This window comes from Moschus berezovskii, chromosome 2 (genome assembly GCF_049115385.1).
Source record: "Moschus berezovskii isolate FMDL1 chromosome 2, NW_MosBer_1.0, whole genome shotgun sequence".
NCBI lineage: Eukaryota > Metazoa > Chordata > Mammalia > Artiodactyla > Moschidae > Moschus > Moschus berezovskii.
The window spans coordinates 74,722,677-74,749,901 of NC_142461.1; the positions used below are offsets into that span (position 1 = coordinate 74,722,677).

At 43.3% G+C, this 27,225-nt stretch overlaps 1 protein-coding gene and 1 non-coding gene across 2 annotated transcripts in view; one reads left to right on the forward strand and one right to left on the reverse strand.

Annotated features, from left to right (window-relative positions):
* The window catches only part of TMEM163 (transmembrane protein 163), a 281,351-nt gene that overhangs the window by 113,175 nt on the left and 140,951 nt on the right, over window positions 1–27,225 (reverse strand). The gene's annotated exons all lie outside the window — the stretch shown is intronic.
* Window positions 11,129–11,236, forward strand: LOC129538804 (U6 spliceosomal RNA). The gene has a single exon (XR_008682339.2). It is a non-coding gene; the product is annotated as a U6 spliceosomal RNA (small nuclear RNA).

Genomic DNA, 27,225 nt, shown 5'->3' on the forward strand with positions numbered 1-27,225 from the left:
AATGTAAGCACCAGAAAAGCTGTAGGCTTTTTGTTTTTGTTCCTTGGTGTCTCTCACATACCTAAATCATTGCCTAAACACATGGAACCACTCAGGTTGATTGGTTGATTGAAATAACACCTTCCCCTTAGCTCCAACTTGCAGTGAACAGTCTTCAGGGAGAGAGCAGACAGAACTAGGATTCCACATGCAGAGAGGCCTCAATGGGTGACCAAGCAGCCATTCCCTTAGCAAACAGGAGTGGCAGCCTGCACTCTGCAGGGTGTCACAGAGAAAGCAGCCTCTGTAAGGCCCATTCCCTTAAGGAGAATTTGGAGCATCTGGAAAGAGCAAAACTCTAGGACTATGGGAAGAGCCAGAATAGTCTTGAACTCAGAAAGTCAACAGACAGACAGAATAAAGAGTACACACATATTCAAAAGAAGTCAGAATGAAAACAACCCAGGGAGAGTCTCTACCCTGGACCAGGGCATCTCGCTCCTTCCAACACACAGCAGATGGTCATTCTCACTGCTTCAGTGAGTACCACATGAAAGGCACTTACCCCCACCCCAGAGTGGGAATCAGTCTTCTTAGAATGTGAATGGGACAACTGTCACTTAATAGGGAGAAACCAGGTTTTGAGAGGCTCTCAGAGGTTCTAGCGGAGAAGGCAACGGCAAGCCACTCCAGTACTATTGCCTAGATAATCCCATGGATGGAGGAGCCTGGTGGGCTGCAGTCCATGGGGTCGCTAAGGGTTGGACACGACTGAGCGACTTCACTTTCACTTTTCACTTTCACACATTGGAGAAGGAAATGGCAACCCACTCCAGTGTTCTTGCCTGGAGAATCCCAGGGATGGGGGAGCCTGGTGGGCTTCCATCTTTGGGGTCGCACAGAGTCGGACACGACTGAAGTGACTTAGCAGCAAAAGCAGCAGGGGTTCTAGGCACAAGAAGCACTAGCTCAGGGATGAAAAGCCCAGAGCCCAGTTTTTCATGCTAGAGTTTCTTCAGCAGCACACTTTGACTTTGCTTCTTCTACAAACCAGGAATAAATAGGCAGAAGAGGTACTGGAAACACAATTACCCACCTCTGATGGTCACTTACAGACTGTTTTCAGTGGAGTAACCCATCAACCCTCACTGGTTGCTACATTCATTCCAAAGTTCTCACTCGCCAGAACTAAGGGGAGGAGCAGGGTTCTTGGGGAACATCACCTGCATGTTTCTCACAATCCCCCTTACATATGATTTTACTCGCACCCCCTGTGCTTTGGTTATTGGGATGCCAGCACAGCTCTATTGCTTGTGGGTGACAGGCCTGGCCAGGGTTCCTCAGATGATACTCAGACCCTAACCTGCAACCCCCTCCAGAACAACCAGAGCAGCCTGAGCTCCTCAATCTTCCTTCATCCAATAAACAAATACTTATTGAGCATGTTCTATGTGCCATTCACTGCTGTGATGAGCCAGGGATACAGCCATGACTTGCCCAGTGATTTGATAAAACGTGCCTCTAAAAGTCCTAACTATCCCTTCATGACAGAACGCTGCTACTTTCACCTCATAAATAAAGCATTCACTGAACAGAAAACAGAGGTGGAAGAGTTTCATAAAACAGAGCCCTGATGGTTTGTTGTCTCTAGACTACTGTTTGCGTGTCTGCTCTGCTCAGTCATAACTGACTCTTTGCAACCCCATGGACCATAGCCTGCCAGGTTCCTCTGTCCATGGGATTCTCCAGGCAAGCATGCTGGTGTGGGTTGCCATTTCCTACTCCAGGGGCTCTTCCCTACCCAGAAATCGAACCTGTGTCTCTTGCATCTCCTGCACTGGCAGGTGGATTCTTTACTACCAGTGCCACCTGGGAAGCCCCTGTTTGAGTGTGGTTGCTAGCAATTTGAAGCTTGAATGCTCATTCTCAAACCATTATTTCTAAGCTGGCTTAGCATCTCTCCTCTGGCACCCAAAGCCCCTGTCCCTGCTTCCCTCACCTTTCACCACACAGAAGAGATCCTGGTGTCTTCTCCAAGCAGCCTGTGAAAACCTGAAGTCAGGCTCATTCCATAGTATTCAACTTTCTATCCCCAAGGTCTGTGAAAGCACCAGCCCATAGTGGCTGCTTAATAAATGCTTACTGAACAATAAATGCTTGTGAAATCTCTAAACCTAATAATAATGTCTGTTTTTTTATTTAACAAGTAATCAAGAGCTAATGCCATGGGCAATGAGAGCTGGCAAGGGGATAGATCCTGTAGCCTAAGACCAGCCTTGTCAGATGACTTAAGATGCCCCTTAGTCCAGCACCTATGACACCATACCACACATTGGACTTCTTTGATAAAAACAACTGCTAATGGAACTGTTTTTAAAAAAACAACATATTGTGGGGAAGAATACACTGAATAAGACTTTAAAGACTTGGCTTTATATGTACTTAATTGAGCTGAATCAAAGTCATTAGAAAACCATTAACATTATCACTCAGAGAATAAAAGTTAAACAAGGTAGAAAGAGGACTTTTCTCCTCTCCTTCTCTACCACTGACCTCTATAAAACCCACCAAAGCAATAGGAAGCAAGGAAAACTAGAGAAAGAATATAATGACCAGAGACACTAAGAAATGACCAACCCAAACCCAAAATTTAAAGAGTAAATTTAATGTATCTATCAAATACATTAAAACTTACATTATAGGAATATAGAAGGAATGTGCTGAGAGCTGATAATATACCTCAATCAAACCTTATGCAGAGCTCAGAGTTTTCCTCAGTTCAATAGTACAATCATCAGGACACAACTGATGACCCCTTACAAGCAACAGCAAGTTTTGAAGTGAGCCCAGCATCCACGCCTGATCCCTTTCCCCACATTTCACACACCAGAGAGCAAAGAAGGTGAAACCAAAAGAACAGTTACTTAGAAAGCACTGGTACAAAATTCAGGCAATTGGGAAATCAATGGCATCTTCAGGGAAAGAAGCAGAGGTTCCACTGTCAGCCATGCAGTCTTCTCTTGCTCACAAAGCAGGAAGATGCTCCCTACAACTGAGACTGGATGGAAAATGTACAGAGAAAAGGTACTCAAAGCTGCATGCAGCTCTCCAAACATCCCCAAATATTAGGACAGGGAAGTAGGGCAAACTGGCAGACAGAACCAGGGAACCAAAGGGAAATGAGAAGTTAATTTAGCAAGGCCACCAGACATTAAGTCAATGCACAAATACCAGTTATTTCCATACCAGATAGTAAGAAGATACAATTTTTAAAGATACAGCATAAAAATCAAATATCTAGAGGGGAAACTTATAAAAAATGCATAATAGCTCTACCAAGAAAAATAATAAGACATTGCTAAGAGAAATTAGAGTAAGCACACCATGGAGGGACATACCATGTTCATGGATTAAAAGAGTTACTATTAGCAATCAAAATTCTAGCAATTTTTTAATGAGAATTGATAAACTGATTCTAAAGTTTAAGTAGAAAGCAAAGAGTCATGAATAGTCAGATAGTACTGAACAACAGAGAAGACAGTCACTACCAGATATCAAAATTTATTTCAAAGCTATAGTAATTAAGACAGAATAGTACTGACACACGGATAAACAAGAAGATCAGAGAATGAAAAGATCCACACATATAGGGTGACAATAAAGGCATCCTAAGGTACAGTGGAGGAAAGAAAGGTCTTTTCAATAAATGGTACTGGGCCATTGACCCTACCTCGCACCATACACAAAACACAATTGTAGATGAGCTATAGATATAAATATGCTAAGTAAATGATAATACAGGAGATATCTGAAATATAATATGGGAGGATATTTTCATAATATTGTGGGCAATAAACAATTTCTTAAATAGGACTTAAATTTATTCATCATAAAGGGAAAGATCATTAAACTACATTAAAAGACCTTATTAAATGAGTAAAACAGTCAGCCACAGGGTAGAAGATATTTATAACACTGATAACTACTAGCAGACTTGAATCCAGAATATGTTAAGTCTAACAAATGAATAGGAAAGAGAAAAACAACCCACTAGGAAAATAGGCAAAAGACTTAAGCAAGCTCCTCATGAAAGATGATGGATATGTGACCAATAAACATTCGAAAATATGCTCAACTTCATTAGTCACCCAAGAAAATAAAATTAAAACCCACAGAGAGATACCACGACAAAAGAAAAAAAAAAAGGCTGACCATTTCTAATGTTAGTAAAAATATGACACAGCTGGAACTCTTAAAAACTGCTGGTAGAAATGTAAATTGGCACACTTCAGAAAACTGGTTGGCAGTATCTATAAAAGCTAGTCATGCTCTATGACCCAGTCATTCTACTCCCCTGTATCCAAGAGAAACGCACACATATGGATATCAAAGATGCTTAAAAAATGCTGACAGTAGCAGTGTTCCTAACTGTCAAAACTGTAAGCAACCCAAACATTCAACAGTAGAGTGGGTGAGTGGCTGGCACTGTATATCCATCCAACGGAACACCACACAACAGTAAACAATAAACAAATGACAGCTACTCACAATTACATGTATGAGTCTCAACAAACAATGATAAGGTGGAAAAGAACACAAACAAAAAAGCATTCACTGGACAGATAATCTATGATCCGTTTGCATAACTTTGAAGACAGACAAAGCAATGTATGGTGGTAGAATTCAGGATAGTGGTTACCTCTGGGGCAGGGAGCAATGACTGGGAGAGGGCAGGAGAAGGGATTCTCAGGTGAAAAGATGAGTGATTGTGAGTGATGGTTACACAGATGTGTTCATTTCACGAAAATTTAAAATGTATAATTTTGATCAGGACACTCTAGTGTATATCTATTATACTTCAATTTTTCACAAGAATACTTATAAATCAGCATTTTTTATTTCACAAGAATACTTATAAATCAGCATTTTTTAAAAGTCCAAGGAATAGATAAGGAAGATATGGTACATTTATAATGGAATATTACTCAACCATAAAAAAGAATAAAACAATGCCATTTGCAGCAATATGGATGGACCTAGAGATTGTCAGACTAAGTGAAGTAAGTCTGACAGAGAAAGACAAATATGACATTGCTTATATGTGGAACCTTTAAAAAAAAAATCACGGTACAAATGAACCTATTTCCAAAACAGAAATTGAGTCACAGATGTAGAAAACAAACTTATGGCTACTGAAGGGGAAAAGGCGAGATACAATGGGAGATTGTGATCAACATATACCTACTACTATATATAAAATAGATAAATAATAAGTACCTACTGAATAGCATAGGAAATTCCACTCAATACTCTATAATGACCTTTATGGGAATAGAATCTAAAAGAGTATGTATATGTATAACTGGTTCTATTTGCTGTACAGCAGAAACTAAAATAACACAACATTGTAAAGCAACTATACTCCAATAAAAATTATTTTTAAAAAATTTTAAGATAAGTGAAGAAAGGACATGAACACGCAGCTTCAGAAAAATGAATCTAAAAAAGCCAATAAACATAAGACAAAAATATTGAATACAAGAAAACATCAGTTCTATTTCACCTATTAGAAGGGTAAAAATAAAAGGATGTTTTAAAAGCCGAGTGTTGGTGAGGGCATGGGATACAAATCCTCTCATTCAATATCATGGGAAAATCTCTTCAATGGGAAAACTTGGAAATGTAAGTTCCACATACATTGAACCCAGCAGTTATACTGTGAGAAATATACTCTATACTTGAACTGCCACAATTCCTGAAAGAATACATACAAGAGTATTTATTACAGATGTAAAACAGCAAAATATTAACCACTTAGGTATCCATTTCAAAGGGAGTGATTTAGTAAATTATCACACATTCATTCTATGAGATGTTTTCATTAAGCTCTTTGAAAAAAGTTTGTAATGCTTCAAAATGTAGTGAGTCAATAACACAAAGTAATAGATTGTATGTACAGAAATAAATGCATGCATAAATGGATAAAATTTCAGAGAAGTTACACAACAAACTACAGATGATGATGACCTCAGAAGGGTACTACAAACGTGAAGTTGAAAGGATGCTCTCATTCCACTGTACATCCTTTTGGCTTCTTACTCTGTACATATACTTATTGTACCCACATGTATTTCCAAGGTTCATTCACTAAAACCAAAGAAAGAAGCCTAACCACTTTTGATATGGTCACTGCAGATCAGTTACTACAGTTATGTGTCATCACACACTTAAACTGGATTTGGCCAAAAAGGTTTCTGCAGATGAAGATTAGAGTTGCTAGGCTTTGACTTTTTAGACCACCTGGGCCTACTCTCCAGTTAAAAATCATCTAGGGAATTCTCTGGTGGTCCAATGATTAGGACTCTGTGCTTTCACTGCCGAGGGCCAGGGTTCCATCCCTGGTTGAGGAACTATCCTGCAGGCTGCATGGTGCAAACAAAAAAAAAGAAAAAATAATCACTTAGACCCACTATTTGTCAACATCCAGAAAGTCAATGACAAACCTAGAGGGTGTATTAAAAAGCAGAGACATCACTTTGCTGACAAAGGTCCACAGAGTCAAAGCTATGGTTTTTCCAGCAGTTACGTATGGATGTGAGAGTTGGACCATAAAGAAAGCTGAGCACCAAAGATGCTTTTGAACTGTGGTGTTTGAGAAGACTCTTGAGAGTCCCTTGGACTGCAGAGAGATCCAACCAGTCAACCCTAAATGAAATCAACCTGAATAATTGGAAGGACTGATGCTGAAGCTAAAGCTCCAATACTTTGGCCACCCGAGGCAAAGAGATGACTCATTGGGAAAGACCCTGACGCTGGGAAAGATTGAGGGCAGGAGAACAGGGTGACAGTGGATGAGATGGTTGGATAGCATCACCAACTCAACAGACATGAGTTTGAGCAAACTCCAGCAGATAGTGAAGAACAGGTAAGTCTGGCATGCTGCAGCCCATGAGATCACAAAGAGTTGGACACCACTGAGAGACTGAACAGCAACAACAAAGTAAAAATACAGGTCAGAGACTGCCCAAAATTAATGGCTCCAAGATAGCACCTTTCCTCCATTGCAACAAAGCTTTGCCTTCCTAGTTGGGGATGATGGTGATGGAGAATCAAGAGACAAGCAACAAATACAAACGTCCTCAGTCATACAACTGTCCCAGACACTCACTTTGTGTCCTAGACAAAAAGGTCAGAGAATATATTCTGCAGTAGCTAAAAAGGTTAGGACTCTGTTTGGCTACACTGCCCCCTCTGTTAAGGGTTGGAAACTTTCAGGAACAAACAAGGTCCTATTGTATAGCACATGGAACTGTATTCAACATCCTGTGACAAACCATAATGGAAAAGAATATGGAAATATCTATAAATAGACATATAACTCAATCACTTTGCTATACAACAGAAATTAAGAAAACATTGTAATCAGCTATACTTCAAAATTTAAATATTTTTTAATTAAAAAAACTACAAAAAAACACATATTTTCTTATATAAAAGCCACCATCACATCTGAAGTAGTTAATTGCATGAGCTTAGCATTCTTATTACTTAAAATAGTAAAATGAGACTCAAATAAGATTTATACTAGAATAAGGCAATTTACCCAACAAACAGGATTCACTTTACTGTATTTGAAATCTTGTGTTAACTGTTATATTTGGGAGTCAGCCAGGTCTATTATGTTTCAGTAAAGTATTGTCAGCTTTCATTAACCTTGAGCATGAGTAGTCATAGCCTATGAAAAGGTAGAAACAAGAATAAAGGGAAGAAATCTTAAGTTTGGTTTCTAAGTCAACAAATGCATCAGCTGTACATGTGCCCCATGAGCATTCTAAAGTGGAGAGAGTAAAACAGCAAAAAAAAAAAAAAAAAGACATCAGCAGACCCATCACACGATCAATACAACTTCACAGGAGACGCCTAGGCTCAGTCGCAAGAACAAACATGGAAGATACAACCCTTGAATGTGAAATATAGACACTCCATGATGTCACTAAGCCAAAGACTCATAGTCACCCTGAGACAAATAGCCTGAACTGAGCACTGGTTGGATTTTACAGATAGAGAGGTGTGTTTGGGGCATTTTATACGAACCAGGACAATCTCCCAGTGATAACTGAGTTATAAATCAAAGATGGATCAGTGCTGATTTCCCCAGAAGAAAGTAAAACTGAGGAATCATGGTTTTTTCTTGATCCTATGACAATATTTCTTCTGATAGGACCAGCTTTATTTCCATTCAGTGCTGATAAATAACTCATAACTATGTATCAGGACAGAGAATGAAATATTTTCAAACTCTTAACTATGGCTGGCCCATCTACCTCAGGGTTTTTCAAAATGAATTCCTTAGGCTCTCTAGGTTTACAACCTTTAGGGATAATACAGATCTCCCAGCCCACTCCTACCTCATTTCAAGCAAAGCAACTTCCATTTTTGCTATTATTAAGAATTAGGGTTCAGGAACCCTCTTGCATTGTTGGTAGGAATGTAAATTGACACAGACACTATGGAGAATAGTATGGAGTCTCCTTAAAAAAGTAGAAATAAAACTATCATAAGACCCAGCAATCCCACTACTAGGCATTATACCCTACTAAAACCATAACTGAAAAGGATACATGTACCCCAATGCTCATAGCAGCCCTATTTAGTGTAGCTAGGACATGGAAGCAACCTAGATGTCCATCAACAGATGAATGGATAAAGAATCTGAGGTACATATATACAGTGAAATATTACTCAGTTATAAAGAGGAATGCATGAGTCACTTCTAATGAGGTGGATGAACCTAGACCCTGTTAAACAGAGTGAAGTAAGTCAGAGAAAAACAAGTACTGTATATTAACATACACATATAGAATCTAGAAAACTGGTGCCGATAAACCTACTTGTAGGGCAGGAATAGAGATGCAGACATAGACTGCAGACTTGTGGACACGATGAGGGAGAGAGAGGATGGGATGAATTGCAAGAGTAGCTCTGAAACATACATGTTACCATATGTAAAACAGACAGCTAATGGGAAGGTGCTGTGTAACACAGGGAGCTCAACCTGGTGCTCCGTGACAATCTAGAGGGGGGGAATGGGTAAAGGGAGGTTCAAGAGGAAAGGGATATATGTATCAGTTCAGTCGCTCAGTCGTGTCCGACTCTCCGCGACCCCATGAATCACAGCACGCCAGGCCTCCCTGTCCATCACCAACTCCCGGAGTTCACTCAAACTCATGTCCACAGAGTCGGTGATGCCATCCAGCCACCTCATTCTCGGTCGTCCCCTTCTCCTCCTGCCCTCAACCTTTCCCAGCATCAGTCTTTTCCAGTGAGTCAGCTCGTCGCATGAGGTGGCCAAAGAATTGGAGTTTCAGCTTTAGCATCAGTCCTTCCAATGAACACCCAGGATTGATCTCCTTTAGAATGGACTGGTTGGATCTCCTTGCAGTCCAAGGGACTCTCAAGAGTCTTCTCCAACACCACAATTCAAAAGCATCAATTCTTTGGCGATCAGCTTTCTTCACAGTCCAACTCTCACATCCATACATGACCATGGGAAAAACCATAGCCTTGACTAGATGGACCTTTGTTGGCAAAGTAATGTCTCTGCTTTTTAATATACTATCAAGGTTGGTCATAACTTTCCTTCCAAGGAGTAAGCATCTTTTAATTTCATGGCTGCAATCAGCATCTGCAGTGATTTTGGAGCCCCAAAAAATAAAGTCTGACACTGTTTCCACTGTTTTTCCATCTATTTCCCATGAAGTGATGGGACCAGATGCCATGATCTTCGTTTTCTGAATGTTGGCTTCAAGCCAACTTTTTCACTCTCCTCTTTCACTTTCATCAAGAGGCTTTTGAGTTCCTCTTCACTTTCTGCCATAAGGGTGGTGTCATCTGCATATCTGAGGTTATTGATATTTCTCCCGGCAATCTTGATTCCAGCTTGTGCTTCTTCCAGTCCAGCATTCCTCATGATGTACTCTGCATATAAGTTAAATAAGCAAGGTGACAATATACAGCCTTGACGTACTCCTTTTCCTATTTGGAAGGCTAATTCATGCTGCTGTATGGCAGAAACCAGCAGAACATTGTAAAGCGATCATCTTCCAATCAAAAATAAATTTAAAACAGTATTAGGGTTCTATCAAAATTTAGCTGTAAAGAGTTAATTAATATAAAGAACACTTGAAAAACACATGTAAATGAAGGTTCCCTTTGCATAATAAGAAAGGATGGGAATTTGCAGGTGGGACTGGTGTTCTAGACAATGCCCAGTCCCTGGCCCATATCAAGCCTCTAATACATTTATTACCCATCAGGGAAAATAGTCATATTTTATTCCCATATTCAGTGATGGTCCTTAAAGATGCCATGAACCAAGGGGCCCATAAGACTCAATTTTGTGGACACCATGGAACTATTATATGGGATCCACTTACATAAGACAGTTATTTTTGCTCATTCTGCTCCTTGCATAGGTAAAATAAATCTTTTCTTTTGAGGACATCCGCCCCTTCCCATTGAGGGTAATTACAACTAAAATGGCTCTGACTCTGGGGATAATTCAAGGCCACCACATATTGGAGAGTCGGCTTGAGAAGAGGCTGACACAGAAGAAAGGAGAGAGAAGAGAGCGTGAAAGAGGCAGGAGGAGAGAGAGCAACAGAATTCTAACAACATCACGTGAGGGTGCAGATCCAGCGAACAGCACTTGGTAATATGTTCTCAATTACTTTGCTTGAATTAATGAGGGACTCTACTGCCTGTAACTGGAACAATCTTGACAGCTACAACACATGAACGTCTTTTTCAATCAGGCCACAATAATAAACAAGATTCCCCCACTCGTGTTGGCTTCACTTCAAAATTATTCAAAATAAATTAGGAACCGATTCTCAGGAGGATTTCTGTAAACAATAAGCTCCCCTCAAATTATAAACAGCCTCAGTCTTAAGAATCCAACTATATCTAATTCAACAACAAGAAAGATGCACCAACATGTAAAACACACAGCTAACAGGATGATGGCTGAAATGGTCTTGCCTCCTTAACTCACTTCACAGTGATTCTTTCTCACTGGTATTTCTTTTCTAACCAACTAGGCTATAGTTGGGCTTCCCTGATAGCTCAGTTGGTAAAGAATCTGCCTGCAGTGCTCGCTTCGGCAGCATATATACTGAAATTGGAATGGATACAGAGAAGATTAGCATGGCTCCTGTGCAAAGATGACACGCAAATTCGTGAAGTGTTCCATAGTTTTGTTTTAGGTCTGTCTCAGTTAATAAAAATATTTTAAAAAAATAATCTGCCTGCAATGCAGGAGACCCCAGTTCAATTCCTGGCTGGGGAAGACCCCCTGGAGAAAGGAAAGTATTCCATATTCTGGCCTCGAGAATACAGTTCATGGGGTCGCAAAGAGCAGGAAACAACTGAGCAACTCTCACTTTCACTTTCAGGCGATGGTTTAACCACAGAGCAGTGGGATGTCTCCCAGCTCAGTTCAGGACTGGGGAAAGCCTATGGCATGGGAAAAAAATATCCAAAGAATGCCACTGTATAGATTTTGGAAGAGTTTTAGAGTACCTATGTCAGCAGCCCTTCACCAGAAGGGCTCACGGCAGTCAGCATTTAGTCATATTCACAGCTAAGGCTGATTACAGCAAAATGACACAAAGTCAAATCAGCAAAGGGAAAAGTGCTTGGAGCGAACTCCAGGGAAGACCAAACTTCCAGAGTCCTCTCCCAGGCAGATGGAGAAGAATGTGCTTAATTCCTCCAGCAACAAGCTGGGAAACACAGGGGAAATGCTGACTCCTGGAGAAGCACATTGGAGACTCAGCACCTGGGGATTTTATCAGGGGATCGTCTTGTACATACCTTCTGTCTGTGCGTGCATGCATGCAAAGTTGTTTCAGTCATGTCGACTCTTTGCGACATTATGGACTATAGCCCGCCAGGTTTCTATGTCCATGGGATTCTCCAGGCACGAATACTGGAGTGGGTTGCCAAGCCCTCCTCCAGGGGATCTTCCCAACCCAGGGATCGAACCCACTTCTCTTATGTTTTCTGCATTGGCAGGTGGGTTCCTTACCACTGAGCCACCTGGGAAGCTAGCAGATACTAAAACCTCAGACTCCCAGAAGGCAAGCAGGTGCTCAGCATAAACCACACTGTTTGTACAGACAGTTTACGCTCAGTGAGCCATTCTGATCACTGAGAGACAGTGTGATATGCGTGCTTCACTAGTCAAGTCCCCACATGTGCCACCCAAGAGCCAGCCTTGTAAGCAGGTTTTTCTACAACAGCAGTGGCCCACCTGCTAAGTTAATGGTTTCTATAGTTTCTGCACAGGGCCAAAGCTTAAATTCTCATATCAAAGTGAGAGTGGAGCCCTGAGACACAAAGTGCTTGCCCAAAATCACAGAGGAAAGCTAGAACTGGCACCCAGGTCTCCAGATTCACAGACAGAGAAAGAGAGTCAGTCCCACCCTAGGCCTCCAGACACATATTGTCCAAAGATGTTTGCTTCAGAGCACAGACTGCAAATGAAGAAGATGCAAAGAGGGCTTTGATTCTCCAGCCACAAATTCTCCATGGTAACATTAATTACATCCATTACTTGAAAGTTTCACTGACGGATACATATAATTTTTTAATATTCTAGTACTAACCCTCCTCTTAGAAAAGATACCCCTCTGACTCAACCTAATTATATTTGAAAATACCAAGCTCATTATCACTTTAATTAAAATCATTCATTTTCACTTAAAGCTGGAAGAGTCCTTAGAGGTGGTCTGTCTAGTCCAACAACTATATTTAACAGAAAAAGCACTGGGGTCCAGAGAGAGAGGCAACTTGACTGAGGCCCCATCATCAATGTGTCTAAAAACTGGAACCAGAGCCCTCTTCTTCCGACTTCAAGTATCATGACTTTCGAGTGCCTTCTGCTATTCTATCAGCCCAGGGCCATAGCTCAGAAGACCATATATGTTTATTATAGGCTCTTAAGTGCTTAACGATTTGAAATAAAGTCCTCTTCATGACCTCTGCAAATATGTACAGCTCTGCAAAGAACCAATAGAAAATTAGAAAAGTAATAAAAATCACTGCTGCACTGGAGGATATTTAATATGACATTTAGATGCTGTATATGCATCCTCATTTAAATATTCATGATTACCCCAGAAGTACAACACAGTGCTGAATCTGCAAAAATTTATGCCCAAGACACCGATGGCCCACAAATGCAGTCACTAAAAGAAGAGAAGCAAAAAGCAAAGGAGAAAAGGAAAGATATAAGCATCTGAATGCAGAGTTCCAAAGAATAGCAAGGAGAGATAAGAAAGCCTTCCTCAGCGATCAATGCAAAGAAATAGAGGAAGACAATAGAATGGGAAAGACAAGAGATCACTTCAAGAAAATTAGAGATACCAAGGGAACATTTCATGCAAACATGGGCTCGATAAAGAACAGAAATGGTATGGACCTAACAGAAGCATAAGATATTAAGAAGAGGTGGCAAGAATACACAGGAGAACTGTACAAAAAAATCTTCACGACCAAGATAATCACGATGGTGTGATCGCTGACCTAGAGCCAGACATCTTGAAATGTGAAGTCAAGTGGGCCTCAAAAAGCATCACTATGAACAAAGCTAGTGGAGCAGATGGAATTCCAGTTGAGCTATTACAAATCCTGAAAGTTGATGCTGTGAAAGTGCTGCACTCAATATGCCAGCAAATTTGGAAAACTCAGCAGTGGCCACAGGACTGGAAAAGGTCAGTCTTCATTCCAATCCCAAAGAAAGGCAATGCCAAAGAATGCTCAAACTACCACACAATTGCACTCATCTCACACGCTAGTAAAGTCATGCTCAAAATTCTCCAAGACACGCCTCAGCAATACATGAACTGTGAACTTCCAGATGTTCAAGCTGGTTTTAGAAAAGGCAGAGGAACCAGAGATCAAATTGCTAACATCCGCTGGATCATGGAAAAAGCAAGAGAGATCCAGAAAAACATCTATTTCTGCTTTATTGACTATGCCAAAGCCTTTGACTGTGTGGATCACAATCAACTGTGGAAAATTCTGAAAGAGATGGGAATACCAGACCACCTGACCTGCCTCTTGAGAAATCTGTATGCAGATCAGGAAGCAACAGTTAGAACTGGACATGGAACAACAGACTGGTTCCAAATAGGAAAAGGAGTACGTCAAGGCTGTATATTGTCACCCTGCTTATTTATCTGCAGAGTACATCTCGAAGAACACTGGGCTGGAAGAAGCACAAGCTGGAATCAAGATTGCCGGGAGAAATATCAATAACCTCAGATATGCAGATAATACCACCCTTACAGCAGAAAGTGAAGAGGAACTTCTTAAAATCCTCTCGATGAAAATGAAAGAGGAGAGTGAAAAAGTTGGCTTAAAGCTCAACATTCAGAAAACAAAGATCATGGCATCTGGTCCCATCACTTCATGGGAAATAGATGGGGAAACAGTGGAAGCAGTGTCAGAGTTTATGTTTTGGGCTCCAAAATCACTGCGGATGATGACTGCAGCCATGAAATTAAAAGACGCTTACTCCTTGGAAGGAAAGTTATGACCAACCTAGATAGCATATTAAAAAGCAGAGACATTACTTTGTCAACAAAGGTCTGTCTAGTCAAGGCTATGGTTTTTCCAGTGGTCATGTATGGATGTGAGAGTTGGACTGTGAAGAAAGATGAACACCGAAGAATTGATGTTTTTGAACTGTGATGTTGGAGAAGACTCCATTCTAAAGGAGACCAGTCCTGGGTGTTCATTGGAAGGACTGAGGCTAAAGCTGAAACTCCAATACTTTGGCCACCTCATATGAAGAGTTGACTCATTGGAAAAGACTCTGATGCTGGAAGGGATTGGGAGCAGGAGGAGAAGGGGACGACAGAGAATGAGATGGCTGGATGGCATCACCGACTCAATGGACAGGAGTTTGAATGACCTCCGGGAGTTGGTGATGGACAGGGAGGCCTGGCGTGCTATGATTCATGGGGTCACAAAGAGTCGGACAGGACTGAGCAACTGAACTGAACTGAGATTGACCACCAAGGTGCCTTCCACACCCAAACTCCTGAGGAAGCTGTGTGCTGAAGAAACAATACCAAGGGGCTTTTCCTGGCCAGCGGAAACAGATTTCAGGCACCCCAGCACATTATCATCATCACACAATAGGAAGAGAGCCCCAAGGCACACGAAGACAGAAAACTAATCATTTCCTTACAGAACAGATTCTTGTCGAATACAATCCACAACTGGGAGACACAAATGCTGAGAATGCTTCCACATTCTAATGTGTAATACATGTTAAATTAAAAAAAAAAAAAACTGATGGATAGAATGTGCTCAGTCTAGAAAGTGACATTCAAGTTGTATGAGAAAAGTATAAACCCCGTGCTTCTCACCTGGAGGCATGGACATCTGGCAATGTCTGGAGACATTGTTGTCACAGCTTGGGAGATGGGACACTCCTGGTACCTTGTGAGGAGAGGCTAGAAATGCTGTTGAACATCCTACAAGGCACAGGACAGCTTCCTCATCACCCCACCAACAAAATTTAACTGGACCAAAGTACGAACAGCACTGATGACAAGAACTACTCTAAAGAGATAAAGGCCAATTTTCAGTTCTAAGAATGTGTAGACAGACTGATTCTAAGAATTCTGTGGTACTCTAGTGTGAAGCATGATGATACATAAATATAATTTCAAGCATTAAAAACATTAATTTAAACATAACTTAATTAACCAGAGGATTCACATTGCAATAAATATTTAGAAAGAGTTTTGGTTTATTTCATTGTTTTAAGGCTTGTGTCCTTTCGTTCTGCAAAACTTGAAATGTGTTTTGCTAGAATTTGGTCATTATACTTTAGATGCCAGCTTCAGTTTTGGCTTCCTTGTCAGCACTCAGGGAGTTAAGACCCTCAGGTGAACTTGGAGTGGGACCCACAGCCAGAAGCTTGTCCAGGCCGCTATCATCTGTTTTGTGGCCTGCATGCCAGAGCCTCTGGTTACCACCCAGCAGTTTGTATTTTTAATTACGTTTCTAAGGGTTTAGAGTAAAATTTTCTAAACCCACTATGAAAACACTGGTAAATCCAGACAGTAATTAGGAGTGGGAAATAAAATGCACATTGCCAAGCAGTCAAGAAATAGCAGATACCGGTAACTTGGGAGACAGAGTGGAAGAATACAATAAAAATAAATAAGATCTGCTTATCATGTGTTTATAGGGTGAAAAATGGCCAAGGCAGACACACTGAAATCATAATCACAGGAAACTAGTTGATCTGATCACATGGACCACAGCCGAATGTGGTCCACTGGAGAAGGGAATGGCAAACCACTTCAGTATACTTGCCTTGAGAACCCCATGAACAGTATCAAAGGGCAATGGTGATGGACAGGGAGGCCTGGCGTGCTGTGGTTCATGGGGTCGCGGAGAGTTGGACACGACTGAGCAACTGAACTGAACTGAACTGATGAAGACAGTAAAATAGAAGCAGGGTACCAGCTATTTACCAAAGATCCAGGCAGGTGTGTTCAAAGGCCCTCACCCCCAAATTACTTAGTACTTGCCAAGATTTTTCACTGTTCCTCAAACCTGCACCAAGAGAACACTGATTTGGGACTTCCTGATAGTCCAGTGGTTAAGAATATGCCTGCCAACACAGGGGACACGGGTTCAATCCCTGGTTCGGAACACTCCCACATGCCACAGGGCAACTAAGCCTGTGTGCCTCAACTACTGAGCCCAATCTCTAAAGCCGGTGCCCCAACTACTGAAGCTTGAACACTCCAGAACCTGTGTTCTATATCAAGAGAAGCCACCACAAAAAGAAGCCCATGCATCGCAACGCAGACCCAGCACAGCCATAAATAAGGTAAAACTTTTTTTTTTTAACATAAAAAGAAAATACCAATTTGGCTAAAGAAATTCTCTAAAGACCAAATGGTAGGGTAAACTCATTAACAGGACCTGTTGTGCTTGCAGGTTTCCCAGCTGCAAGATGGGAAGAGATTGCATGATAGCACAGATTGATGTAAAGCCTCGTACAGCTGTGAAGGTTGTTTACTGTGCAAGGGCTTCCTGTCGAGGGGGTTCTGTGAGGGCTGGTGGACTAGTCAAGCTAAGCACTTTGCCATGGGGCCTACATCCAGATTCAGGAAAGAGGGCGATTTTCTAATATGCTCAAAGGTGTTCCACGGCCTAGTGGTAGAGAGTGAGACAAAAACTATTTGCTTAGCCAGGCCATCCCAGACCTGCCTGGCTCCGGGGAGGAGCTAAGTCCTAAGCATGCAGCCTAGAAGGTCAGACAGAGCAGAGAGCAGGGGAGGGAGAATTGTGACCTCCTCACCCTGGTGGATTTTTTTTCAGCACAGCTTAAGGGGAAAGAATTAAGAGGAAGGAAATGATCATAAAGCACACATACTGATAGCTGGGATAACTTTATAAAGACGCTTGACCTTAGTTTTCACCTACAAAATGATCAAGGACTTTGGAAACCAATCCATCTAAACCATGGCCCAACCCCACCCTCCTCCTGTCCCCTCTAGCTTCCCATCATTCCTGCTTATGTTCACCCAGGAGCTGAGGCTGAGAACTGCCTCAGAGGGTGTCAGACAATTCCCTGGGGTAGTGCTCACATCTGCCTGTATTTCAGCTCCACACCCTTTGCCTGAGGGCCTGCCATGTGTGCAGGGTTGTGAAACCAAGCAGGACCCAGTGGGGCTCCCTTGGGCACAAAAGCCTTTCTGTGTCCCTCGTTCCTTGTTTGCAGGGAAAAGACTTCTGCCTCCTAGACTTTCCCTGAGTTCCAAAGGACAACTCAAGCAGTTCCTAATTAGGAAAGTGAGGGAATTCAGAACATAGGAAAGGCAGTCAAACAACAGTGTACCATAAAGCAGTATCCCAGTTCATCCTCAAGGGATGTGGTAACAATCTGATAATAGATCTTAGAGTTGTTCTACGGGAACTAAGGCCCCCACCCAGGTAAGGATGGCAACTTCAGGCTGAGCAAAGGATTCTTGGAGAATCACCCTGTTACCTCACCACCAACCAACCCATCAGAAGAAGAGTCACCCATCCTGCTGCCCTCACTCCAAATTTTGTTTGTAAAAATTCTTCCCTAGAAATAATCTGGGAGTTCCAGTCTTTTGAGCACAAGCCACCTTGTTCTCCTTGCTTGGCCCTGCAGTAAACCCTTCTCTGCTCCAAACTCGGACATTTCAATTTGTCTGGCCTCACTGTGACTCAGGCACAGGGACTTGAGTTAAACAACAGATTCAGGCACAGAAGTGAACAGAAAAATCCCTGCCCCTGGGCTCACAGTCTGATGGGCAAGACAGACACACAGGGGTGTTCTTGGGATTTTTTCCTAGCTCTACACCATCTCTCTGGGTCACCCTCTAATGAGACAGGTCTCTCATTACAGGGAGCCATGCCCAGCCTCTTGGAAGGCAGAATGAATTTGCTGCAGCCGTGCAGTGTCAAATTGGGCTGGGAGAGAACACAAAAGATTTCACAGATGAGCCTGGTTCTATTTTAAGTGAGGCAGGATTTCAACAGGTGAGCCAAAGAGAATATTCCAAGTCACAACAAGACACATTTTGGGGAGACAATCTTCAAACAGGAGAGGCACTGAAACCAAGCAGGACCCTGTGGGGCTCCCTGGGCACAGACGCCTTTCTGTCACCTATTTCTTGTTTGTAGGGCTCCTTGACCTTTCCTGAGTTCCAAAGGACAGATTAGGTCAGGTGCTAATCAGGGAAGCATCATTATTTTCTTGGGCTCCAAAATCACTGCAGACGGTGACTGCAGCAATGAAATTAAAAGACACTTGCTCTTTGGAAGGAAAGCTATGACAAACCTAGACAGTGTATTAAAAAGCACAGACATTGCTTTGTTGACAAAGGTCTATATAGTCAAAGCTCTGGTTTTTCCAGTACAGATGTGAGAGCTGGGCCATAAAGAAGGCTGAGCACCGAAGAATTGATGTTTTCAATGCTATGATGTTGGAGAAGACTCTTGAGAGTCCCTTTGGACAGCAAGGAGATCAAACCAGTCAGTCCTAAAGGAAATCTACCCTTCATTGTGTTAGGTAGTTAAAGAAAACAGGAGTCCAAAATGGCGGTGGCTAAAAGGAAGGGAAAAGCCCGCAAAAACAGAACAAAGGAAGGTCAAAGGAAGTTCTGAGGACCAGAGGGAGGAGTTCAGGTAGAACAAACAATACTCCTGGCCCAATTTACATAGGGCAGGCCCAGGGGGAGGAGAAAACATACAAAAAGAGGAGCCAAAGGGCTCTCTCTCTCCCCCGCGCGCTGGGGCGTTCTCTTCGCCTATTTGGGTTGATATGCCCTCACGCCTCGAAGATGGATTTTCCTGCTATTATCTAAATAAAATAGAGCTGTAACACTGATTTGTCTAAGAGCTATAACACGGTCTGTCGAAGACCTAAGAGCTGTGACACGCCAAGGGCTTTGATGTCCATCACTCCAAATCTTTGTTGTGATGAGACAGAACCAAGGAGAATACACTTGCCTGACAATTGGAAGGACTGATGCTGAATCTGAAGCTCCAATACGTTGGCCACCTGATGCAAAGAGCTGACTCAGAAAAGATGCTGGGAAAGTTTGAGGGCAGGAAAGGAAAGAAGAGGGCAACAGAGGATGAGATGGTTGGATGCTGTCATTGGCTCAGTGGATGTGAGTTGAGTAAACTCCCGGGACGGTAAAGGACAGGGAAGCCTGGCGTGACGCAGTGTCGCAAAGAGCCTGACCCCACTGAGCAACGACGACCATCAGGGAAGGGAGGAGATGGAGAAAACGGAGGGGCAGACAAGAGACAGAGACGCAGCCTCGGGCAGCTCCTGACTCCTATCAAAGGACACATAACGGCATCTCTCAGCTCTTTCCGTTCAGTTCAGCCGCTCAGTCGTGTCCGACTCTCCGCGACCCCACGAATCACAGCACGCCAGGCCTCCCTGTCCATCACCAACTCCCGGAGTTCCCCTAAACTCATGTCCACAGAGTCGGTGATGCCATCCAGCCATCTCATTCTCCGTTGTCCCCTTCTCCTCCCGCCCCCAACCTTTCCCAGCATCAGAGTCTTTTCCAGTGAGTCAGCTCGTCGCATGAGGTGGCCGAAGTATTGGAGTTTCAGCTTTAGCATCAGTCCTTCCAGTGAACACCCAAGACTGATCTCCTTTAGATTGGTCTGGTTGGATCTCCTTGCAGTCCAAGGGAATCTGAAGAGTCTTCTCCAGCACCACAGTTCAAAAGCATCAATTTTTTGGCGATCAGCTTTCTTCACAGTCCAACTCTCACATCCATACATGACCACGGGAAAAACCATAGCCTTGACTAGACGGACCTTTGTTGGCAAAGTAATGTTTGTGCTTTTTAATATACTATCAAGGTTGGTCATAACTTTCCTTCCAAGGAGTAAGCATCTTTTAATTTCATGGCTGCTATCAGCATCCACAGTGATTTTGGAGATTGCATCCAAGTACTGCATTTTGGATTCTTTTGTTGACCGAAAGCTCTTTACAGAACTCAAATCCGGGACAAATGGAAGGTGTTAGTATTCTTCATTCCAGATTAAAGGAACAAGAGAAGCTCATCAAGATTAGAAAGACAAGATTAAAGCATGTAGGCCCTGCACAGACTCTAATCTTATCAGCCACACCACCCTTGAGCTACTGCTGTGAAACTCCTCACCCAATCCTCCTGGGTTCGGACACATAGTTTTCAAGGCCAGGAACCCACTGTGCCCCCCTTTGTCTGGCAAAGCAATAAAGCCATTCTTCTCTTTACCCAGAACTCAGGGTTTATAGAGGACTCTAGGTATGGAAGGGGAATTCACCATGCAAAGGTTGAGGAAAGACTTGGGGGACTGCCTATGCTTAAGAGGTAGGAAAAACTGGAAAAGCCAGTGAAAAAACAAAAGGAGCCAAAGGGAAGGGGGAAATGAGGGCTAGGATGTCTAGTGCTGTAAGTGCTTAAGGGGTGTGCTGGAATGTCACAGTGGAAAGAAAAAAAAAAAAAAGAGGAATGAGTTTTTTTCTTTCCCTTTCCTGAGAACTGGAGGAGGAAATGGCAACCCACTCCAGTATTCTTGCCTGGAGAATTCCATAGACAGAGGAGCCTGGCAAGCTACAGTCCAGGGGATCGCAAAGAGTTGGATACAACCGAGCAACTATCACTCCCTGAAAACCAAGAAGATAAAGAGAACAGTGAGCAGGCCTGAGCATTCCTAGTTGTTTTTTAACTGCTCCTAACTCTGCATGTCTGTAACTAAGTTTGCTTTTCTGCCCCCTAATTCTGCAGGAGCTACACTTCACACCTATTTTCCTTTGACTCTATGCTAAATACATCCTGTATCTGGTGTTTACCCTTAGGACACCCCTCCCCTTGTGGTTATATATCAGAAAGAAGACCTCAGAGATACCTGCCAGACACAATTACCGGGTTACTGTCACCAGCCTATGACTGTTTCTGAAAGAAGAAAAGAGGAAAAAATAAAGATCCTAATACCTTTGCTCATCACCAGCTCCTGACTGTGAGTCCTCACCTTTTCTAAGCCCCTAGACTCCTCATGGAGTGGGGGCACAGTTCTAGAGGCATAAGCCTACTGTCTTCCCATCTACGCCAGCTGAGAATTAAAGCCACCTTGCTATTACTTCCAAACTCTGTCTCCGTATTTTTTATTTGGCTTCAGTAGGCAGAGAAACCCAAGATTTGGGCCAGCATCGGGTGGGGCGGGACATCAACAGTGGACAAACCTCTGAGAAAGGGACACTTGCCTGGTCACCTGAGTGGGCGGAATGAGGACACCAAAGGAAGAACAGGGCGAACGTGACGACTTTGGAAACTCGTGGGCGATCTTAGAAAGAAAGTCACTAAACACTAGGTAGGGGACTATGACCTCTCTGTGGAATTCTACAAAGTGGTTTTAGTCATTGAAGGGCTGATATATTTCTCACTAAACCCTAAATTAGGAAATTGAAAGAATGCCAATAGGGCCGTTGGTATTCATGTGTACAGGGAAAGCTGCACCTCCAGTTACAAGGGTCTGACCCCAGAGAAGCCTGAAAGGTCAGCTCTCCCAAAATGAAAGGCCACCAAGGCCACCCATTAAGCGGCAGTGAGAATGTCAATCCTCAACAAAGGGCCCAGCAGGATTCCCTACCAATCGGGCTGAATACCTCTCAGAGGTCAAGGTTTTCTTTTCTAGGAGAGAAAGGTCTCCCACACAAACCAGCAGGAGAGGAAGATAATGGCTGAGCCGAGCCTGAGCCTCTCTGCTTACAAAGCTGAGGGTTTAGGGCCGGCAGGGGACATGCCATCCCCCAGATCTAATACATCTGCAAGCATTTCAAGTTGCAGAGATAGCACTCTTTGCACTTGCAAGCAGGCCCACCTCCGTTCTTCTAAGGCACAAGGGTTCCTTTCTTTCAGTTATAAATGCTGTCTGAGGATAGGAGGTAGGGACAATCCTTTGACGTATGCTAAAAATGAAATTATCATTGCACAGAGATACTATTAATAATAATCCTCCCTGCTGATATGCTGTGCAGCCAGTGCTTTTTAAATCTTGTAAACACCTTGATCTGTGCACCACCAGAGCCCACACAAACCAGTTTGCTGGTTCTGACATCTCCAGCTGGGAAGCTCCCCAGGGGCTGCAACTATTAATACCTTATTCCCATTTGAAAGCCCCTTCTCCAACCTCACCGCAGGGCTAAGCAAAGAGGCTGACCCAAAACAGACACCCCAAAAATATTTCCTGAACTTCATGAAGGCAGCGGCCATTTTTTTAGCCTTTCAGATAGACAGATATATGTATGTCATATATACATGAAACAGAGTAAGACCTTGTGGGGCCCTCCCTGTACAAGTTCTTTATCCCCTATTCCTTGTTTTTAGGAAATGGGCTTCAATCACCTTCCTTGACTTTCCCTGAATTCCGAAGGACAGGTTCAAACAGTTGCTCTTCAGGAAAGGGAGGGAAAGCAGAAACAATGGAGGAACAAACAAGAAACCAAAGTGCAGCCTAGGCAGAGTCCTGGTTCATCCTCAAGAAATATACAGAATAGTATCTTTGAGTTCTTCAGCAGAATTAAGGCCCCCAGCAACCTGGAGGATGGTAACTTCAGGCAGGGCGCAAGAATCCTGGAGCACCGCCCTGTTATTAACACCTCAGCACCAACCAATCAGGAGGAAGTCACACACCCTTCTGCCCTCACCCCAAATTCTGCCTATAATATACATGCAAACATATATGTATGACACATTTCAATACACCACACACACAAATAAATGTACGGCGTGACTTTAAATCAACTCCTCTTGAAAACCAAAATCTACGTTCTTTCTCTAAGGGAATCATGTCTTCTCTCTTCTGGATGGTCCTTTCCTTTCCCCAAGAACCCCTTCCATCCACCAAGGTCCCAGCAGGGAACAGAAGTCACCCTAAGTGGTTCAAATGAAGTGACTTTACCTTGCAGGGTTAAGGGAGCAAACTCAGATGGTGAGTCACCCACAGGTGAACATTAAGTTCCACTCCAAGGGCTGGAGTGACAAGGGAAGGTGACAGTGTCCCCAGAGCCAGCAGGAGCCTAGAGTCCAGCAAGAGGTGCTGCTCCTGAAAGAAGTCCTCACAGGGCTGCTCTGCCAGAGGCTCAGAGCCAGGACAGAGGAACCAGGGAAGTGTCCCAGCCTCCCTCCCTCCCTGCAATTGCCGGCAGGAGGCTCCCAGGTACCCAGGTCACACCCACATCAGCTGGGAGGTATTTCCTCCTCCTCCTCCACCTGCCACTGTGAACCTCAGGGCCCATAGGTTACCTACTTCTGTCCTAAATGAGGGGAAATGATGGCTGAATGGCTCCTTTAATCCTCCAATTTTCCTGATTTGGGTAATATATGAGTTTCATAATTTAAAAATAAGAGAAGGGTAGTTTTCAAATGAGATATGCAATATCCTGGCAAGTTTACATTAAAAATCTTAATTACAGAAAAAAAAATGTCCACATATAGATTCTGCTCACATTCTGTGTTCTGGATTTGCTCATTTCAAAACAATTATTCTCACCAAAGTCAAACAGGAGAACCCAGGTAGACACAACAAAGGGAAGAGCAGGACACTTTGGTGATGTTAATGCCTCCACTGCACTAGTATAGTCTCTCTAGAACCAGAAATGTCATGGGTGACATTCACATCAGGCAATTATATTTCCATCTTGATACACAAGTGAACAGTCACGCATTTACCACTGTCATTATGTTACAATGGCTGTTGCCCTAGAATCATACCCCAGCCCCTACCTAGAATGAAAAGTAACTGCTCTTATCTGAGTTTCAGGTCCAATTACGAAAGGAGGACAATGCAAAGAGAAAAACAGAAACTAGTTAGAACTCACCAGGGGCCCAAGATGGCAGGAGACCCCTGAGCCTCATTATACACTCATTGTTATGTATTAGCATGGAGATCAAACCAGTCAAATGTAAAGGGAAATCAACCCTGAATATTCATTGGAAAGTGTTAGTCGCTCAGTCTTGTCCAACTCTTTGAGACCCTCCTGGACAGTAGCTTGCCAGACTCCTCTGTCCATGGAATTCTCCAGCAAGAATACTGGAGTGGGTTGCCACTCCCTTCTCCAGGGGTTCTTCCCACCCAGGGATAGAACTTCATTCACGTGCATTACAGGCAGATTCTTTACTAGCTGAGCCACTAGGGAAAGACTGGATGGTAAAGCTCCAAGACTAAAGGACATACACCCTACCACCATGACAACAACAGGAAGAGGCCATAAGGAGTGTTGCCATATTTTCTTGGGCTCCAAAATCACTGCAGGTGGTGACTGAAGCCATGAAATTAAAAGACACTTGCTTCTTGGAAGAAAAGCTATGACAAACCTAGACAGAATATTAAAAAGCAGAGACACCACTTTGCCAACGTGTATAGTCAAAGCTATGGCTTTTACAGTAGTCATGTACAGACATGAGAGTTGAACCATAAAGGCTGAGCACTGAAGAACGGATGTTTTTAAACTGTGGTGTTGGAGAAGACTCTCGAGAGTCCCTTGGACAGCAAAGAGATCAAACCAGTCGATCCTAAAGGAAACCACCCCTGAATATTCATTGGAAGGACTAGTGCTAAAGCCAAAGCTCCAATACTTTAGCCACCTGATACAAAGAGCCAACTCACTGAGGGCAAGAGGAGAAGAGGGTGGCAGAGGATGAGATGCTGGGTGGGATAGCATCACCAGCTCAATGAACATGAATTTGAGCAAACTTCAGGAGACGGCGAAGGACAGGGAAGCCTGGTGTTCTGCAGTTCATGGGGTTGCAGAGTCGGACATGACTTTGCGACTGAACAACTCAGCTCTGGATCCAAACCACACCCATGTCCTAAGAGAATTCATGAATATTCCTTCTTCTCTTTACTCAGTTCCCTCCCTTTTGTCTGGACCTGTCTTATATATATACATACATATATGCATATATATAGTGACTCAGCCCAAATCAGGTTGAGAACTTGATTTGGGAACTAAGTTCCCACTTCTCCATTCTTTGACCATTGAATAAAAGCTTGTGCTCTTTAAGGGCTGTGCAAATTCAAACAGAAAAAGAATCTCCCTAACCAAGGCAAGGGGTCCCTGCCCAGCCTAGGACCCTGGCACAGGTCCAGGTGAGCAATTTGCTAATAGATTCTGCATGTGTAATGTTGCATGCAGCTATTTTCAGAAGACTAATTTGGTAACAAACTGCAAAAGGCATCAGATAACACTTCCCCATTGTACAGTTAATATGAAAATACTGTATACATCCAAAATGACACTAATATGCAGTGGTAATTACTCCTGTTTTGTCTTGTCCCAGAAATCTGACATGAAGCCTAGATGAGGTAATTCTGATCACGTGCATACATAAATAACTGGTGTGTGTGTGTGTGTCTCCATGTGCATGTACATGAGAAGCAACCTTTTTTTTTTAATAGCTCAACCAAGTGGTACCTGACCATGTTCTGAGGAAATAAAGAGGAAAATACTGTTCTAGTCCCCAACAACTTAACATACGGCATTCCCTCCATCCCCAAATCCCCTACCACAGTTACAAACCTCTATGCTGAACCCACCCAATATCTAAATAGACAATCCAAAAGTCAATAGCATGGTTCAATTATTCCTAGAGGATATCAAAAGGTGGAGCAGAAATTTCCAGCAGGTATAGCACTTGGAAGGAGTCCATGAAAACAGCAGGATGGGGGATGTCCCTGGTGGTTCAGTGGTTGGGGCTCCGTGATTCCAGTGCAGGGAAAAGAAAAGTGAAAGTTGCTCAGTCATGTCCAATTCTTTATGATCCCATGGACTATACAGTCCATGGAATTCTCCAGGCCAGAACACTGGCTGCTGCTGCTGCTAAGTCACTTCAGTCGTGTCCGACTCTGTGTGACCCCATAGACGGCAGCCCACCAGGCTCCCCCGTCCCTGGGGTTCTCCAGGCAAGAACACTGGAGTGGGTAGCTATTCCCTTCTCCAGGGGATCTTCCCAATCCAGGGATCAAACCCAGGTCTCCTGCATTGCAGGCAGATTCTTTACCAGCTTCCCTACATAATGGGTAACCTATCCCTTCTCCAGGGGATCTTCCTGACCCAGGAATTGAACCAGGGTCTCCTGCACTGCAGGCGATTTCTTTACCAGCTGAGCTACCAGGGAAGCCCAATGCAGGGGACCCAGGTTTAAGCCCTAGTTAGGGAACTAAGCTGAAACTGCAATACTTTGGCCACCTCATGCGAAGAGTTGACTCACTGGAAAAGACTCTGATGCTGGGAAAGGTTGGGGGCGGGAGGAGAAGGGGACGACAGAGAATGAGATGGCTGGATGGCATCACCGACTCTGTGGACATGAGTTTGAGTGTACTCCGGGAGCTGGTGATGGACAGGGAGGCCTGGCGTGCTGTGATTCATGGGGTCGCGGAGAGTCGGACACGACTGAGCGACTGAACTGAACTGAACTGAGGGAACTAAGATTCTACACATGGCTTGTTGTAGCCATAAATAAATGAACAAACAAACAAACAAAAATCCCAGCAGGATGGTATCAAGCCCTCCTAGACTCAGAGGTGGGTGGGTGAGGGGTGGCTCTGGTCCCTCCAAGCCCCACCCCCCTTTTCAAGATCAGCCCAGCTGTCCTGTGACTGTGTCCT